Source organism: Puma concolor, chromosome A3, assembly GCF_028749965.1.
Source record: "Puma concolor isolate L17-30 chromosome A3, mPumCon1.1.hap2, whole genome shotgun sequence".
Lineage (NCBI taxonomy): Eukaryota > Metazoa > Chordata > Mammalia > Carnivora > Felidae > Puma > Puma concolor.
This window is the reverse complement of record NC_141669.1, coordinates 130,176,205-130,193,099: the sequence shown is the minus strand read 5'-3', so window position 1 is coordinate 130,193,099 and position 16,895 is coordinate 130,176,205. Positions and strand designations below refer to the sequence as shown.

Here is a 16,895-nt window from a genome sequence, read left to right as displayed (position 1 = left end):
GGGCTGGGGGCAGGAACGGTTATACCCTGCCTAACCGTGGCCAGGACGAATTGCTTAGGGTGCTTGGTTCCACCCGAGTCCTCAGGGCCTTCCCCTCACCATCTACCTACCTCAGATCCCTTCTGACACCTTGTACATCCTTGCCAGCACGTGTGTGGCAGGTTTCGGGTTTTTTTTTCATGTTTTTGGAGTAATCTGGCCCCGCCCCAGGACGAAAGCAATGAGGAGCCAGGGACCACATCAACCACGTCAACTCACTGTTGAGCAGGTAGCATGGTTCCTGACCCAGATAGGTCTTTGCCCCGGGCCGGCGTGGAGGGAGTGTGGTTTCCCCGTGCTAACTTTGCCCCACCTGGGCTCAAAGGTGAGAAGCCCGTCTTTCCCCCTGGCGGTGGGGGAGGGGGTTCGGTTCGCCATGTGTCCGTGAGGGAATTTAAGGTTTTTATGGTCACTTTGGGTAGAAGAAGGGATGGAAAGGATTCCACCCCAAGCAGAATAGTAATAAGGCCTGCCACCTCTAATCTGTTCAGAAGCACCTGCTATGTGACTCAACATGCGCTGCAAATGAGGTGCGATGTTGTGCTGGGGCAGCTCCACAGTTTGGTCTCAAGACCCATTAACACTCTTAAAAATTATAGAGGCCCCCAAGCATTTTGTTTATGTGTGTCACGTCTTTTACTGTTCATCGATGTCCAAACACAGGAACACAAAAGCACACCTTCCAACAGTCATCAGGGTGATAATCATCACATGTCATGCCCCTTCAGAAAACACCACTGTTTATACCTGTGAGACAACGAGGGTGACAAGAGGAAGTGACTGTGTTAGTATTGTGAAAATCGTGTTAGGTTTGAGAAATCCCCTAAAAAGGTCTCAGGGACACCCAGGGAACCCACTTTAAGACCGCTGAATAGAAAAACCTGTCACAGCCTTTAGGAACCTTTATTCTCAGCTGTCACCCTCCTCTCCCCAGTCGCCATGCCCTGGAAGCCAGGGCCCCAGTTCAATGTGAACGATTATTGGGTGGCTGGCTGAGCTTTATTCCTGTTATCCGTACTGATTTATCAGGCCCTTTTCAAAAGGAAGTTCGTGGATGCCAACACACCTGCGTGGGCTCTGCATTCCTGGAGGTATTGTCACGTCCTCTCTCCCCTCCTCTGGGTGTGGCATCCCTCTTGGACTTTCCTTTCTAGAAGGGAGGGCCAGGCCAGAGCTTCCTGGATCTCCTGAGCGGAATTTGCTCTGAGGCTTGCGTCATAGGTGCGCCTGAGCTGTGTAAGGAAGGAATGTGGAGGATAGTTTGAATTTGATAAACGTGTTGTGGAGGAGGGGGACCCCTTTCATTCCAAGAGCCGCTGTGGCCACAAGTGAGTTGTCAGGGCCTGCATTTCAGCCTTACTTGAGAAGCACGAAGCCCAGAGAAACAGCACAGAGGGTTAATATTTCTGTTTCTTTAGTTCCAAGACCGAACCCTAATCTCATTTCTCTCCATCATCCCTCCCCACCCCCAAATCCTCAAGCCAAAGCTGCTCAAGACTTACGTGTGGAATAAAAGCTAGTCCCATGCCTCGGAGAATTAGTACCCAGTGAGTTAGCAAGACAAGTAAGGTATGACACAAACTCGATAAATTATAGGTTCTCAAAATCATTAGTTGGCAATCGGCTACCGCTGATAATCACAGCCACACACTGTCGTGTCCTTCCAGCCCGTCTCTGCCCTCTGGAAAAACCAATGAGGGTTACATCTCTGTTGCATCTTCCTTTTCAGTACTTTCTGTCTTTAAGTCCGTCTCCAACTTAACACGACTGTTTTCTCTTGGAACCTACCTTGTGAGGTGGAAAGAGTGTGTACTTTTCCACGATTAGTTTTATTGATTCATGTTTTATACAATAACACTTCTTTCTTTCCTTCATCCTCCAACTCTTAGGTGGGGGGGGGGGGGGAAGAGAGAGGTGCCAAGAAATCATATATACTGGTGTTAAGATTTTATTCAGGGGGCGCCTAGGTGGCTCAGTCAGTTGAGCGTCCGGCTTCGGCTCAGGTCATGATCTCACAGTTTGTGGGTTCGAGCCCTGCGTCGGGCTCTGTGCTGACAGCTTAGAGCCTGGAGCCTGCTACTGATTCTGTGTCTCCCTGTCTCTCTGCTCCTCCCCCACTCATGCTCTGTCTCTCTCTCTCCTTCAAAAATAAATTAAAAAAAATTTTTTTAAATAAAAAAAAAAAGATTTTATTCAAGACGTTTCTCTTGCCAGCTCTTTTTCTCCTTGATTGCTCAAGTTCCAGTTTTGATGGAGAGGGAGCTGGTTAATAATTCTCTGAGAAAGAGTTGAAGTGTATGTTTATGAATCTCAGACTACTCACCAAAGCATTTTAAGCCTTTTAGCAGAGGTGGAATTAAGTCACATGATCGGTTTTCTGGTTACTAGCTTCTAACACTTTGGTACTTTGTGTGGGGGTGGGGTGGATGTGCTCAAAGCTCAGGAAACTGGTGAATTATCTCCTGTAGCCTTTAAGAAGCTAGATGCCCTTTTCTTCAGTAAAAGCCCATCTTTGTGGGAGGTGCTATGTGCCAGGCACAGTGCAAGAGCCCTGCTCTTGAGAAATCTGCCCTCTGACTTTTTCCCTCTCTAGGACTCAATTTCTCCATCTGTGAATGCAGGCACTGGATGAGCTCATCTCCACAATCCCTTCCAGCTCTTAACATTCTATGGCACCCCAGGGATAATGGAGATTGATCATCATTTCAACATTACCAGGGATGAACTAGAATGAAAAGTGTAATCTTTCCATCAGGCTCAACAGGCAGGCTGCAGTCATCAGCTAAAATATTCCAGTTCCTAGGAGGTGTTGAGAAGATGATCAAAATGAACATTTATGAGGGTCCTACCTGGTTCCAGGAGCCGTGCCCAGTGCTTTCCCGTGGATTATCTTATTGACTTTTGAGTAACACCGGAAGAGCTTTCTATTTGGAAACACTCAAGTCCTCAGTTTTTCAAGTGATAGATGTTAACTTGAGCCCTTGCTCTGCTCCTCACAGGCTGGGTGACCTTGGCCTTGTTCCTTTAACCGCTCAGAGCCTTAGATTCCTCTTCTATGAGAGGAGACGGCAGTGGCCACCTCATCACATTGTTGTAGGGATCAGATGAGAAACTGTACGTGAACTCTGCCAATCATCAAATACAACATGTACACTGGTGGTTACTACTTAGCAAGTAATGATGCCTACCTACCAAAGCTTTTGGAGGAATTTCAAGAAATCCCTTGAAATAAAACAGAAATGTGTAATAAGGCACTCCTGTTTTCACACAGGGTAGCCTTTTCATGGATCTCTCTTACAGAGGCTGGGATGCAGCCTAGAGTAGCTAAGCACGTGACTCCTAGGTGCCAACACTCAAATCCTACACTCCGCTATTTCCTAGCTGTGTGACCTCGGGCAAGTTCTTAACCTCTCTGAGCTTCCATTTCCTCATCTGTGAAATGAGGATCATAAGAGAGTTAGTTAATTGTCTTCATTCCTGTGCCTTTGTACACTTAGGACAGGGCCTAGCACAGACTAAGGGCTTCATAAATTTTGCCTATTATTGTCATTATTGCTAATTACTTTTACTACCTATGGCCATAACACAATTCATTAGTGCAATAAGGAAAGCCTCTATGTATAGGACACTGCTTCTCGCGTGGAGATAAAGGATAAAAAGTGAAGATACGATTCCTACCATCTAGCATTTCACAGTTCACGTACAGATTGGTTCAGCAAACATCCTTGGGCACAACCACAGACCAGGCAAGGAAACACAAATATGAATAGAATTCTTGCCTCCAAGGGCAAGGCAAGAGTTCCAAGACAAGGCAAGAGTTCCAAGGACAAGGCAAGAACTCCAAGGCAAGAGTTCTTGCCTCCACGTCTAACTGAGAAGTCAGAGATGGAGAGATGTCTTCAGGAAGTGGTGGCCACGGCAGCTAAGGGCGGTGGTCAGCTGTTGGGCGTGGACCACCCAGAGATCACATTCGGCTCAGCCACCAACCCTCTGTGGGACTCACCTCGATCTCTCTAAAGGCCACTCCCCTTGGGAATAAACTGAAGATAGTCAGAAGATCTACCCTCTTTGAATAAGTATTTATTGAGTGGCTATAATGTGCCAGGCACTGATTCTAGGCGGTAGGCATGCAGTCGTAAAGGAGACACGATAAAGTCCCTGCCCTCCTGGAGCTGACATTCCACGGGGTAGAGATAGAATACACAAATTAATTAATCAAAATGTGTGTGTGTTAGTGAGAGGAGTCAGGGAGAAAAGTAAAGCGGGGAAGGGAGATGGGGAGGCCTGGGGGTGGGGTAAGGTGTGGAAAGAGAAAGAAAATTTAACATGGGGTGGCAGGGATGGCCTCTCAAGGAAGCTGGAGGGAAGAAAGTGATCCCCTGTGTCTGGGGGAGGGGGGGCGCTGTAGGGGCCGGGGGGGTAGGGGGGAGGCTTCCTTCCAGGCAGGGGCTCAGCATGAGCGTGAGGATTAAAAGCGATAAAGCTCACTCTGTGCCTGGCACACGGCAGGCACTCGGAAGACACCAGCTGCTATTCTGAGCCATTACTCACCGCTAAGGCCAGGGTATGAAAGGGGGGGGGGGCAGAAAAGAGTGAGTGACTAAGTCAGCCTGGGGGGCTCTGGAGTGTTTCACAGTGAGGTGACTTTGGTTAGAGCTAGGGCAGAAGAATGAGTAGGAATTTGCTAGAGGCATGGGGGGGGGCGGGCGTGGGACGGGGGAGGAGGCATTCCAGGGAAAGGGAGCTTTTGCTGCAGAGTTGTGGGGGTGGGGAAAGAACATGGTGTGTTCCCTGAGCCATTGCGTGGGGTGTGGGCGTACTGGGTGATGGCCCTCTCGTGAAGTGGGGGCTGGAGGAGTAGGTGGAAGCCAGATGAGAAGGGCCTCAGATGCCTCCGTGACAGTGACAAGTTTATGCTTTCTCCAGCTGGTGCTGGGAGACTCCTCAAAAGTTTACAACTGGGCGATGAAAGGATCAGATTTGTATTTTCATAAGCTCTATGGAGGAGGGAGGCACCGGGGGCAGCAAATTAATGAGTGATGCAGGGAAGGGGATAATTAAATGGCAAAATGAATGGTATGGCTTATGGGACACAGGGAGGAGGCAGGACATCCATCCATTCATTTACCCATTTAATCAGTCGACGTCTAGTGAGGTCCAGCTAGGTGTCGGGCGCGGGCGAGACGCTGGGGCTGCACCGGGGAATAAAGCCATCTCTCTCCACAAGGCAGACAGATGATAAGCAAGCGAGCCCAACTTGGGAGGGGGGCAAGGAAGTGTCGCAAAGGCGGTTGTTTATGTCCCAGGCAGGTAACTGAAAGTGCAGGGCCTGGGCAGGCTTGCAGAGGCCCCCTGCTCCAGCAAAGGGCTCACCTCCACTCTGTGTGGCTGTGGGAGAATGCGGGTTCTGTACGGGCAGCTCTGCCAATCCTTTAAGAGGCTGGACATTTTTATGTGAAACTTCCTGATTTTTGTTTTGTTTTGTTTTTTAATGTGAGAGAGAGAGAGAGAGAGAGAGAGAGAGACAGCATGCATAAGCAGGGGAGGGGCAGAGAGAGCCTGAAACGGGGCTCTAACTCATGAACCACAAGATCACGACCTGAGCAGAAACCGAGTTGGATGCTTAACCGACTGAGCCACCCAGGTGCCCCTGAAACTTCCTGATTTTTAGGTGTTGGCCATTGACTGAACAGAGTGTGGTGACCGAGAGTAAATGAAGTGTGTGTGTGTGTGTGTGTGTGTGTGTGTGTGTGTGTGTGTGTATTCTACCTAGGATGCGTTGTAGGGAAAGCTCTGAGGGGGTGATATTTAAGTAGTATAAGGTGTTGGTCACGGGAAAAAGAGCATGTGTCAAGGATCCAGGCGGGGAAAAACGTGGTGTGTCTGAGGAATTACAGGGAAGCCCGTGCCTGGAACTTCACAGCCGAAGGAGAAGGCTCCTAATGAGACTGAAGGCCGGGGGTGGGCCGGGCCGGGCCCTGCAGGGGATGATGCGGAGTCTGGGTTTTACCCCGAGTTCACTGGAAGGCTGCCTCCGAATAATCAGAGACAACTTTTAAGGTCTGTGGCATCATTCAGAGTCTAGATTCTAGACTTAGAAGCGGGAGGAAATGCAGAGCAGTTTTAGGGAGAAAAGTGGCGAGGCCAGAGTCGTTCTCGAGGTACGGAAGCATCCTTGTGTAGGGGATGATGAGCAAGCTGGCCCGTGAGGCACGCCGCACAGAGGGCCTGGAAGGCCTTGGGAAGTGACATTCGGATAGGAGGTTGGTGCCATGGTGTGGAAATCGCTGAACCAAGATCCTTGATCTCGTCTGGATTTTATCTTGTGGGCCAGCCTGCCCCCAGTTGTGCCTGAGGTTAAGAATCATCTCGGGTGTTTACTAAAGATGCAGATTCCTGAGGCTCCCTTTCTGCAAGGCCATTTCTGGAGGTCTGGAGCCGGGCCAGGGAACCTGGAATTTTAACTACCATCTGTGGGATTCTGACCCTCAAATAAGTTCGGGAAGTGTGCTCGAGGCATTGGGTGTCGTTGGGTGTTTCTGACCCGGGAGTCGGAAGCTGGTGGGGGTTTTTTTGTTTTGCTTTAAAGATTTTGTTTTTCAGTAACCTCCATGCCCGAAGTGGGGCTCGAATTTACAACCCTGGGATCAAGCGTCGCACGCTCCACCGACTGCGCCAGCTGGGCGCCCCAGAAGCTGGTGTTTTGAGCCAGCCTTGCGGGAAGACAGATGGCAGGCAGGGAGACCAGTGAAGGGCAGGCAGGCCCTTGCATTTGTCAGGACACGAGCCTGTGAAGGTCTGGCCTTGGCTTGTGAAGTCCCAGGGCTGCCGTAACCAAGTGCCACTGACGAGGGGGCTTCCGCCAACAGAAGTCTGTGCTCTCACGGTTCTGGAGGCCAGAAGTGCAAAATCAAGGTGCTGCCGGGGGTGGTTCCTTCTGGAGGCTGCAAGGGAGAATGGTCCAGGCCTGTCTCTTTAGCTGCCGGTGGCTGCTGGCAATCATTGGGCGTCCCTTGCGTATGGACACGTCACTCCCGTCTCTGCCTCTGTCCCATGGAGCATTTTCTCCATTTTAACCTGCAAGTTAGATGCTGCCTGAGGGTTGAGGGAGATCAAGATTTGCTGAAAAGCTGCTTGCCTGGCATATGATAAATTCTCTTGAAGCTTGTTCTGCGAACGGCAAGAAGCATTTACTGGGGACTTGGGGGGTGTGGTATCAGAGGTGTTGTAGGCACACAGAAGGCCCCTACAGAGCGGCTAATAAATAAACGAGGACCGTGGCAGCCGTGGCTGGAGGCAGCTGTGAACAGAAACTACTGGGCAGCCAAGACTATGGGGCAGCAAACGTGCAAGAGTTTGTTCCTGAGGCATTTAGACCGTACTCTCATTTCATCCTGGGGTGATCAACTCACCCTGGTCTGCCTGGGACTTCCCCGGTTTTATCCCTGAGGGTTCTGGGAAGGCCTCTCGGTCTCTGGCAAACCCTATTTTGTCTTCACGGAAACATGGGTTTAGGCACTGTTACTGTTATCACCCACGTTTTACAGATGAGCAAACGGAGTTACAGGGAAGTTAAGTAACTTGCCCAGAATCACACAGACAAGGGGCAGAAATGGTAGTTGGGTTCTGGGGCTCTCACCCTTCTCTGTGGCCTTCTATAGGGTCAAGTGAATTTCAACTGTTGGCCCAAAAATCTCTCTTCCTTTATGAAATACATAATTATGCTTGGAAGCAGAAAGCATGCCTGTGTCCTTTTCCCCTTGCCCTGAGATAATCCAACAGGTAAAAAGTCACTTAAGAGTCAGGTTGCAAGACTTGTTGCCTTCTAGGAGCCTTCTAGAAACTTGATACTCCCCAGGGGATCTGCCCCACAGCCCCGGCATCTGATCAGAATTCCTCATGGGATTTTTTTCAGCAGAGGGAGAGTGGTTCACTATGGAGAGGAGTTTCCAAAATGAAAATAAACCAATAAACAACTCAACTTGTTAACGGAGATCCAGTGACTTTGCCTTATTAAATTCAGCATTAAGAAGAGAACTAAATCATTGATCGAAACCTTCCCTGCCCCACGCCCCGGGGACATTTAAGAACTGAACATATTTTTTTTTTAAATTCAAGGGAATGCCAAGTTTTTGTAAACTCATACCAACGATGAAGGCTTGAGAATAACAACAAAGCCAGCCAAAGCCAATGCCCACGATCTCATCCCCAGGAAGTCAAGGGCATGAGAGCTGGGTGATGATCGGGAGCACAGCTGGGGAGGAGCCTGGTTCAGTTCCTGCCTGGCTGCCTCTGGGCTGGTGGAGCTGGGACAGTGGACCCCACAGCTGTCCAAGTCCTGAGTCCCCGTCTCTAAAAGGGGATACTGAGTAGCTACCTCGGAAGTTGTACCAAGAATCCCACCAGATCGTAAATGTGTCACTTAACATTGTTTCTGGCCCAGGGCCAGGGTTGAATAAATGGCACCTGTCACTGCCCAAGACTTGGGCTTGCACTTTGGTCTGTGATTAGAGAGAGCCCCGAGCTAGTGTTGGTTGAAGACTCGCGCCATGTCAGGCCTGAGCGAACTGCACGACACACATTGTCTCATTTATTCCTCGCGTTAACTCGGGTCCTGCAATCATTCCATTCGCACATGGGGAGACCGAGGTGAGCTGGGGAAGATAAGGGTCTGTCTAAACATTTGCACCCACAGAGGAAGGGCTTAGGACTCAGGGCCATTCTGACTCTGCTCTCTGTTGCAGGAGCAGATGTCATTTTTCTTAAAAAAGTTTTTTTAAATGTTTTTATTTATTTTGGAGACAGAGAAAGACAGAGCGTGAGCAGGGGAGGGGCAGAGAGAGAGGGAGACGCAGAATCGGAAGCAGGCTCCAGGCTCTGAGCCATCAGCCCAGAGCCCGACGTGGGGCTTGAACTCACAAACCATGAGATCGTGACCTGAGCCGAAGTTGGATGCTCAACCGACTGAGCCACCCAGGCGCCCCCAGATGTCATTTTTCTAGTTTCAGGTCTCTAAAGAGAGTATAGTGAAGATCTATTTGTTTCTGGAGAGCGCCTGTGGGAAATTTCAAAATGGAGCAACGTGTACCCGGCAGCCTTCTGGACGGGGGAGTTTTTGCCCATGTTCTGAAGCAAAAACTTCAGGCTGAAGTCGTTTCCCTCACAGTTGAGCCTGTGCCCCAGGGTGGCACCCTGCCCACTCCTCAATTTCTTTGCCCTGAGGTAAATGGTCCAAAAGTTTCCTCTTAAACAGCAGTGCTTAAAATAAGAGTTTTGTGCATGTGGCTTGTGTTTCCTGTTACTTGTTCAGGCTGGTAAGGAGAATGTTTATCTTAGTCTGCAAACTTCGTCTGACTTTATAATCATGAGCAGTGAATGCTGCTTTTTATTTGTGCGTGGCCCTCACCTTACTTTTCCCTGGTGGGTCATTTCCATGCCCTGGGGAAAAAGATCTCCCAGCTCCATATTTAAAGTCAGGAGAGTGAGGGGCGCCTGGGTGGCTCAGTCAGTTGGGCATCTGACTTCGGCTCAGGTCATGATCTCACGGTCCGTGAGTTTGAGCCCCACATCAGGCTCTGTGCTGACAGCTCAGGGCCTGGAGCCCGCTTCGGATTCTGTGTCTCCCTCTCTCTCTCTCTCTCTCTGCCCCTCCCCGGCTCACGCTGTCTCTCTCAAAAATAAATAAACATTAAAAAAACAAGTCAAGTCAGAAGAGTGGGCATTTACTGATGCTCCTATCAAGACTGGCCATGACCTTGAAGTCCTAAGCTCTCACCCTCTGCATGGTCCTCTGCATGGCCCTAAATGAGAAACCGAGATTCTGGGCATTTTCTTCCCTGTGCCTTATTATTGCTCATTCACACACACATTCATTCAGCGATTTGCTCATTCAGATGCCAAACATGGAATGCCTGTGACAGTGCGGACAACTCTCTTCTCTCCAGCAGCCCGGTGCTTCTCAGAGATATTGCCGAAGGATCAGCTTTAAAAAATTTTTTTTTCATGTTTATTTACTTATTTTGAGGTGGGGAGAAGGGGAGAGAGAGAGAGAGAGAGAGAGAGGGAGAGAGAGAGAGAGAGAATCCTAAGCAGACTCCTCGGGGCTTGAACTCACGAACCGTGAGATCATGACCTGAACCAAAATCAAGACTTAGATGCTTAACCGACTGAGCCACCCAGATGCCCCCAGAATTTTTTTTTTAATTTTTTTTAACGTTTATTTATTTTTGAGACAGAGAGAGAGCATGAACGGGGGAGAGGCAGGGAGAGAGGAAGACACAGAATCAGAAGCAGGCTCTAGGCTCTGAGCCATCAGCCCAGAGCCTGACGCGGGGCTGGAACTCACGGACCGCGAGATCGTGACCTGAGCCGAAGTCGAACGCTTAACCGACTGAGCCACCCAGGCGCCCCAGAAGGACCAGGTTTTAAAGAATTTTCCAATCACTGCAGATGCATATTTTTGTAAAATATAATAAAAATGAATTGCAGGAAAAAGAATGAAATTAAAAAATCCCAAAGACCTATAAAATGTAAGCCCCAATTTTTTAGTTAAGGTTCGGCAGAGGCCCCCTTTTGAAGAGTGTTGCCCTTGAGCCCATGATTACCACACAGTCTGCTAAGTGTCCTCCTGGGGATGAGACCCCGAAAGACGGGAACATAAATGGGTTTGTAGGAATCCAAAGGGTGCAGAGTCCTGTGTGCAGTAGAAAGAGCCTCGAAAATCAGTCTGCAAATCCTCCCCTTCCCCACCTGTCAAAGAGGCCACCCCTCAGGTTGGCAGCTGTAGCTGATGCGTAAAGCACTAGGCACACGCCTGAATCTGTGCAACACTGCAGATCTCTCCTCATCGGGTTATTCTGGTAGTTCAAGAACTTGAAAGCTTACATGAGTCCATATGAGACTTCCCTTTTATTACGTACACTACTCTACTGAGTAAAATATTTTAAAATAATTTTTATTATGAAAGTAAAGCATTCCAGGGGCGCCTGGGTGGCTCAGTTGGTTAAGCGGCCGACTTCAGCTCAGGTCATGATCTCTCGGTCTGTGCGTTCAAACCCCGTGTCGGGCTCTGTGCTGACAGCTTGGAGCCTGGAGCCTGGTTCGGATTCTGGGTCTCCCTCTCTGTCTGCCCCTCCCCTGCTCATGCCTCTGTCTCTCTTTCTCTCAAAAGTAAATAAACATAAAAAAAAAATTAAAAAAAAAAAAAGAAAGTAAAGCATTCCGTAGGTGAAAAATAAGTTTCCCCTTTGCTCTCTTCCTAGATCTTTCGTTACACCAATGTGCACATACCATATTTTTTTGGACAAATCTTTCTTGTTTCACTCATGAATATGTCATGGTGACACTTCATTATTACTTACATTCCTTCTTCCTTTTTTCCAGGCTGCGATGCCATCCAAGGTGTAGGTATGCTGTAACTCGTTTAGACAGTCTTGTGATGGTGGACACTTAAGTCATCATTACTCAGTGTTTCAGTGAACATCCTAAGCATCTGTCTCGTGCACTTCTGTGTGTATTTCTTAGACCCGTTTCAAGAAATCAGTGGGTGTGCACATTTAAATGTGTAGGGACTGCCAAAGTTGTCCTCCTGAGGGATGTGCCCATCGTCATCAGGTTTTAAAGGCGGAAAGTGCCCTGTTGAACTTACCCCCTCCTTTTGCTGATCAACAGGCCGAACCAAGGAAGAGCTTGCTGGAAGTCACACGTGAGTTCAAGACTCGGCCAACAACACGGCTTCCTGACTCTCTGTCCAGCGAGGTCCCCAGGTTTTTTATCAGCCTCTAACGGCGTTACAGTTTTTTACCTTGACTGGTCTGGGGCCCTAACCAGAGCCAGGAGCAGAGGCTTTGAACAAGCGTATTTGTCTCAGGGTTGAACCTCGGTCCTTAAGACTGGGTCTTAAGTCGCGCAAGAAAGGGACTGTGACTTGGGTGCCTTGGCGGCCCCTTTGGGAGGAACGTCCGGTCCCATGTGACCAAGTCATTCTTGTCACCTCCGGGGGCAGCTGAGTCTAGTGAGTGAAGCACAGAACTTGGCCTCCAAGCTCAGCTCTGCTCCGACTGAGAATTGGGGCACGGTGCTCAGCCTCTCTGTGCCTCCGTTTCCCCACCTTGGAAACAGGAGTCTCTCACAGAGCGATCGCGAAAGTAGGATGATAACTGGATGGGAAAGGCTGGGTGTCCGTTTTCCTTCTCTCGTGGAGTTCAGGGACCAGGATGTGCAGCTGAGGCGTCCATCAGAGGGCAGTCTGAGCTGGAAGTGTGCGGTCTGTCCACCCAGAGGAGCGCTCGCCAGCCACTCCCGGGGTGCTAATTTGTTCTCAGAGTTGAGATTTAATTGAGGTCAGAGTCATTTGTACTTATCGCTGGTGAGCTGCTCTGAAGAGGTGATTTAAGGACAAGAGGTGGCCGCATCCCAGAATTCCTCGGACACTCCCTTTGCTCTCATTACTCTCGGAATTCCTCGTCTCCTAAATATGATCATCTGTCTTCGCTTCTCTGACTTCGGCGCGCTCCGTTTCCATTCATGGCATCACTACCCTCTCCGGCCATCCGAGGCCATAAGTCTGCTGTGAACCCTGTCTCCCCGTCACTCCCCACCTCTACACGGCTGCCTCATTCAGGACGAGTAGCTAGAGGTGTAACCCGCAGGGCAGACCTTCTGGACAGCCTGCAGGCACTAAGCGCCACACCCAGGCAGGTCTGGGAAGGCCCAGTCTGAGGGCTGCAGGGGGGGAGTCATCTGATCTGCTCCTCTGCAGCCCCGGGGCCAGAGACACCCCTCCCCTTCCTTCACACAGCACCAGGGCTCTCCGCCCAGCCCCGCAGACCCTCTGCCTTCTGTTCCCGCAATAATGGCGGCCATTCAGGGAGCGTTGACTGTGTAAAGCCAAGGCCTCTGTAGGCCTGATGTCATTTCCTTCTGAGGAGGTGGCTAGGAACCCTTAGTGTCTCCCGTTTGTGGACCAGGAAAATGAGAGCCCGCTGAGTGTAAGGACCTGTCTCTAGTCCCACAGCCGGGAAGTGGTGACACAGATCTGGAGCCCCGTGTGTCTTAACTCTTTCCCACACAGGGGGCCCTCACCCGGCCCAGGGGTGCATTACGAGGGTCCCATGAAATGTCAAAGGTGCCAATGGCCATCTGTCCCAAATTCTACTTTAAAAAGAGGAGTAATTGTTTTTAAGTTTCCCTTAAAAGATGAGTCCGTGTGGGACCTTCCACCTGCCCGGCGAGCACGGAAGTAACGCGCATGCGCACGGCCCGGCCCCTTGCTGCGTTCTAGTGACGCTTGGCTGACTGGCCCCCATTTCTAAATGCTGAGACCCCCAGGGCTCAGGCCTTGGACCTCTTCTCCTTAGGACTCTTCCAGGTCAGCCCTCAACGTCACGGCTTTTATTTTATTTTTTTTTTTTTTTGAACGTTTATTTATTTTTGGGACAGAGAGAGACAGAGCATGAACGGGGGAGGGGCAGAGAGAGAGGGAGACACAGAATCGGAAACAGGCTCCAGGCTCCAGGCTCCGAGCCATCAGCCCAGAGCCCGCCGCGGGGCTCGAACTCACGGACCGCTAGATCGTGACCTGGCTGAAGTCGGACGCTTAACCGACTGCGCCACCCAGGCGCCCCAACGTCACGGCTTTTAACACCACCTACGCACTCGTGGCCTTCACGCTGTTATCTCCCCGTCTCTCCCCTGAACCCATACATGTATTTACTTGCCTGCCTGGTCCCTTCATCATTGCTATCTACTAGGCATCTCGAACTTCATGCAATACAAGTCGAACTCCTGATCTCTCCACACGCCTTCTCATCAAGGTTTGTCTGCCCGTGCTTTTGGAGCTTCCAGGTGACTACTGCTGGCACCATCCTTGACTCCTGTGCTTCTCTCACACCCACATCCCATCCCATCGGCCTGACGTCCAAAATATCTCCAGAAGCCAACTGCTTCCCGCCACCTTCCTATCTCCTCCCCTGGACCAACTCGCCGCCATCTCTTGGCTGGACTATTGCAGGAGCCTCCTCCCTGCTCTCTCTGCTTCTCCTCTTGCCCCTCTATAGTCTATTCTTGACTCTAAGCCAGAAAGCTTCCGGAACAACCTGGGACCACGTCCCGTGGCCGGTGGCAGCCCCCTGAAAGCTTCTTATCTCACTTCGAGTCCATGCAAACTTTCCTCCTTTCCCTAACCTTATCTACCAACACCCTTCCCCTCATTCAGGGCCTTTGACGTTCCCTCTGCCACTCCCTCCCTTCTTCCAGCTCTGCTTCCAGTAAGAAAGGATCAGATAGATTCTGGACCTATCTATTGGCTTTGTTTATTACTTGCCTCCCCTGTGACAGTGTGAGCTCCATGTAGGCGCGGACTGTGTTTTTCCTACTTTAATTCCCCAATCCAGAACAGTTCTGCCCAGAGTGAGCGCTCACGGGGAAACGAGGGTGATCAATCAAAATCTATGTACAGTTGACCCCTGAACAATGTGGGAGTTGGGGGCACCGGCCCTGCGCAGCTGGAAATTCATGTATAGCTTCTGCCTCTCAAAAAGTTAACTACTAATAACCTACTGTTGACTGGAAACCCTTACCAATACCATAAACAGTGGGTTAATATGTATCTTTGCACGTTACAGGTATTATATATTGTATCGTAACAATGAAGTCAGCTAGAGAAAAGAAAACGTGATTAAGAAAATCGTAAGGAAGAGGGGCACCTGGGTGGCTCCGTCGGTCAAGCACCCCAGTCTTGGTTTCGGCTCAGGACATGATCTCACGGTTCGTGGGATGGAGCCCCGTGTCTGACTCTGTGCTGACAGAGCGGAACCTGTGTGGGACCCTCTCTCTCTCTCTCTAAATAAATACACATTAAAAAGAAAAGAAAAGAAAATCCCAAGGAAGAGAAATAAACTTGCAGTACTGTGCTATATTTGTTGAAAAAAAAAAATCCACGTTTAAGTGGCCCCATGCATGTTGCTGAAGGGCCAAGGTCAGTTCTCAGAGGCGGTGACCATCTCAGACTGAACCCAAGCATACAAACGCTACTCCCCCTGGTGAAGGGTCGGCCAATGGGATGGCACCGGCAGTGTCACCAACGCCTGAAACGGGTGCGATGTACTGATGAAGGTTCGATCAAGACGCAGACTGGATTCTGCAGGGACTGCCACCACTGGGCGCCTCTTGAGATGGAGGTTAGAGAGGGCGACTTTGCAGAGTTGTGCCTTACCTGGAACAGAAAACGGGAGGTAAGCAGGTAACAGTGTGGACCGGGTGCCAGCACGCTGCTAAGCTCATCACCTGAATGCCAATTAAATCTTCACACAGCCCCACGGCTGGGTGCTCTTCCTGTCACTACTGTAAGATGAAGAAACCGAGGCCCGTGTGAGTTGAGTAACTCGCCCATAATTGCTCAATTAACCGTCTCTCCTGGACATTCTGTCTCACCGGGTTTGGGATGAGGCCCTTAAACCTGCCTTTTTTTTTTTTTTTTTTTTTTTAAGATTTTAAGTAATCTCCACACTCAATGTCGACGCTCTACCCAATGAGCCAGCCGGGCGCCCCAAACCTGCCTTTTTAAAGAGCACCAGTGGCTGTTTTTGCCGAAGCAGGTAGGGAGACACTGCACTTTCTGGAAAAGCACGGACTGACCTTGGAAGGCAATTCTGCTGTTTTAGTGCTGTCACCCTCTTGTCCACTGCAGCCCCCCGAGGAGTCCTAGGGTCACTCCTGCCCCACAGACAGGGTCCCTCTGGGTGTCCCGGATTGTATAAACGCTCAAAGGGAAAGCAAGCTGATTTTCCTTCCCTTCAGAAGTCCTGGTTGCCTCCAATGAGGTTGGTTTGCACCAGTTCTTAGGTTTTGAAAACTGTACCTTCGATCTCTGTCACCTCCCTCCTGCCCCACCTCTTTCCCTTTGAAAATGTGTCAAGACTTTTTCTATGGCTGTTAAACCGTAAAGATTTAAGTACCTTTTTTAAAAAAAAAAAAAATGCATCACGTGAAAGACACGACTGTATCTCAACACCTGGAATCCAAACAGAATGAAACAGAACTTCAACAAATACGTATTTGTTTTTGGTACCTTCTGCTGAGAGCAAAGCCAGGGAGTTTAAGCGGCAGAAGGAACACACGTCTCCTATTTACCATCGGGCAGCTGGCTGGCGTCGGCCCACGGATAGAGCGTTCACAAGCCACGGTTTCTCGGACGCTGAAACATACGTGCTGCACATCCCGGCGTATAGGTGTCCGGAGTCCTCAGGCGTCTCCTGTGCTGCAGCGGGTTATGTTCTCCAAACCACGAGCACAACCTCTCCCTTAAGGACACTCGTTATCAAAAGATTCGAGGGACTGGAATGTGTAATTCAAAACAGACGTGCAAAGACGACGAAGTTTTATGGCTTAAGAAGAGAAAGAATGACTTTATTGCCTATAAAATAAAGTCCACATGCTACAAGTTGGCTTCAACCCACCTTGGGCAGCTTCCCCCCCCCGCCCCCAAACAGACCTGAGATGAAAAGCCAGGCAGCCCCTTCGTAGCCGTGGGACTCGAGGGGTACGTCAACTGTCTGAATCTCAGCCTCCTGCGAGGAGGGAAGTTGGGAGACGTGGCCCGATTGTGCCCCGGAGGGCTGGATCGTGTTAGGCAGAATTAGGACTTAGTCATTGTCTTTGTTAGGAAATTAAGCATGGTTTAAGGAGATGCACTTGGCTGTCAGGTTGACACGGAGCAGACTCACGATAAGAGATTTTTGTGTCTGTGTGATGGGGTAAGGGATGCCCAGAGCGCTGGTAAAACATTATTTCTGAGTGTGTCTGTGAGGGTGTTTCCGGAAACGGGGAGCACGTGAATCAGGCTGAGTGAAGATCGC

At 50.0% G+C, this 16,895-nt stretch overlaps 1 long non-coding RNA gene across 1 annotated transcript; it reads right to left on the bottom strand.

Moving 5' to 3' along the window:
* Positions 1–477: 477 nt before the first annotated feature.
* LOC147582803 (uncharacterized) lies at positions 478–15,475 on the bottom strand. The gene is made up of 3 exons (XR_015248784.1): positions 15,254–15,475; positions 1,106–1,271; positions 478–786 (listed from the first exon to the last, which is right to left on the bottom strand). It is a non-coding gene; the product is annotated as an uncharacterized LOC147582803 (long non-coding RNA).
* Between the last annotated feature and the right edge of the window lie 1,420 nt (positions 15,476–16,895).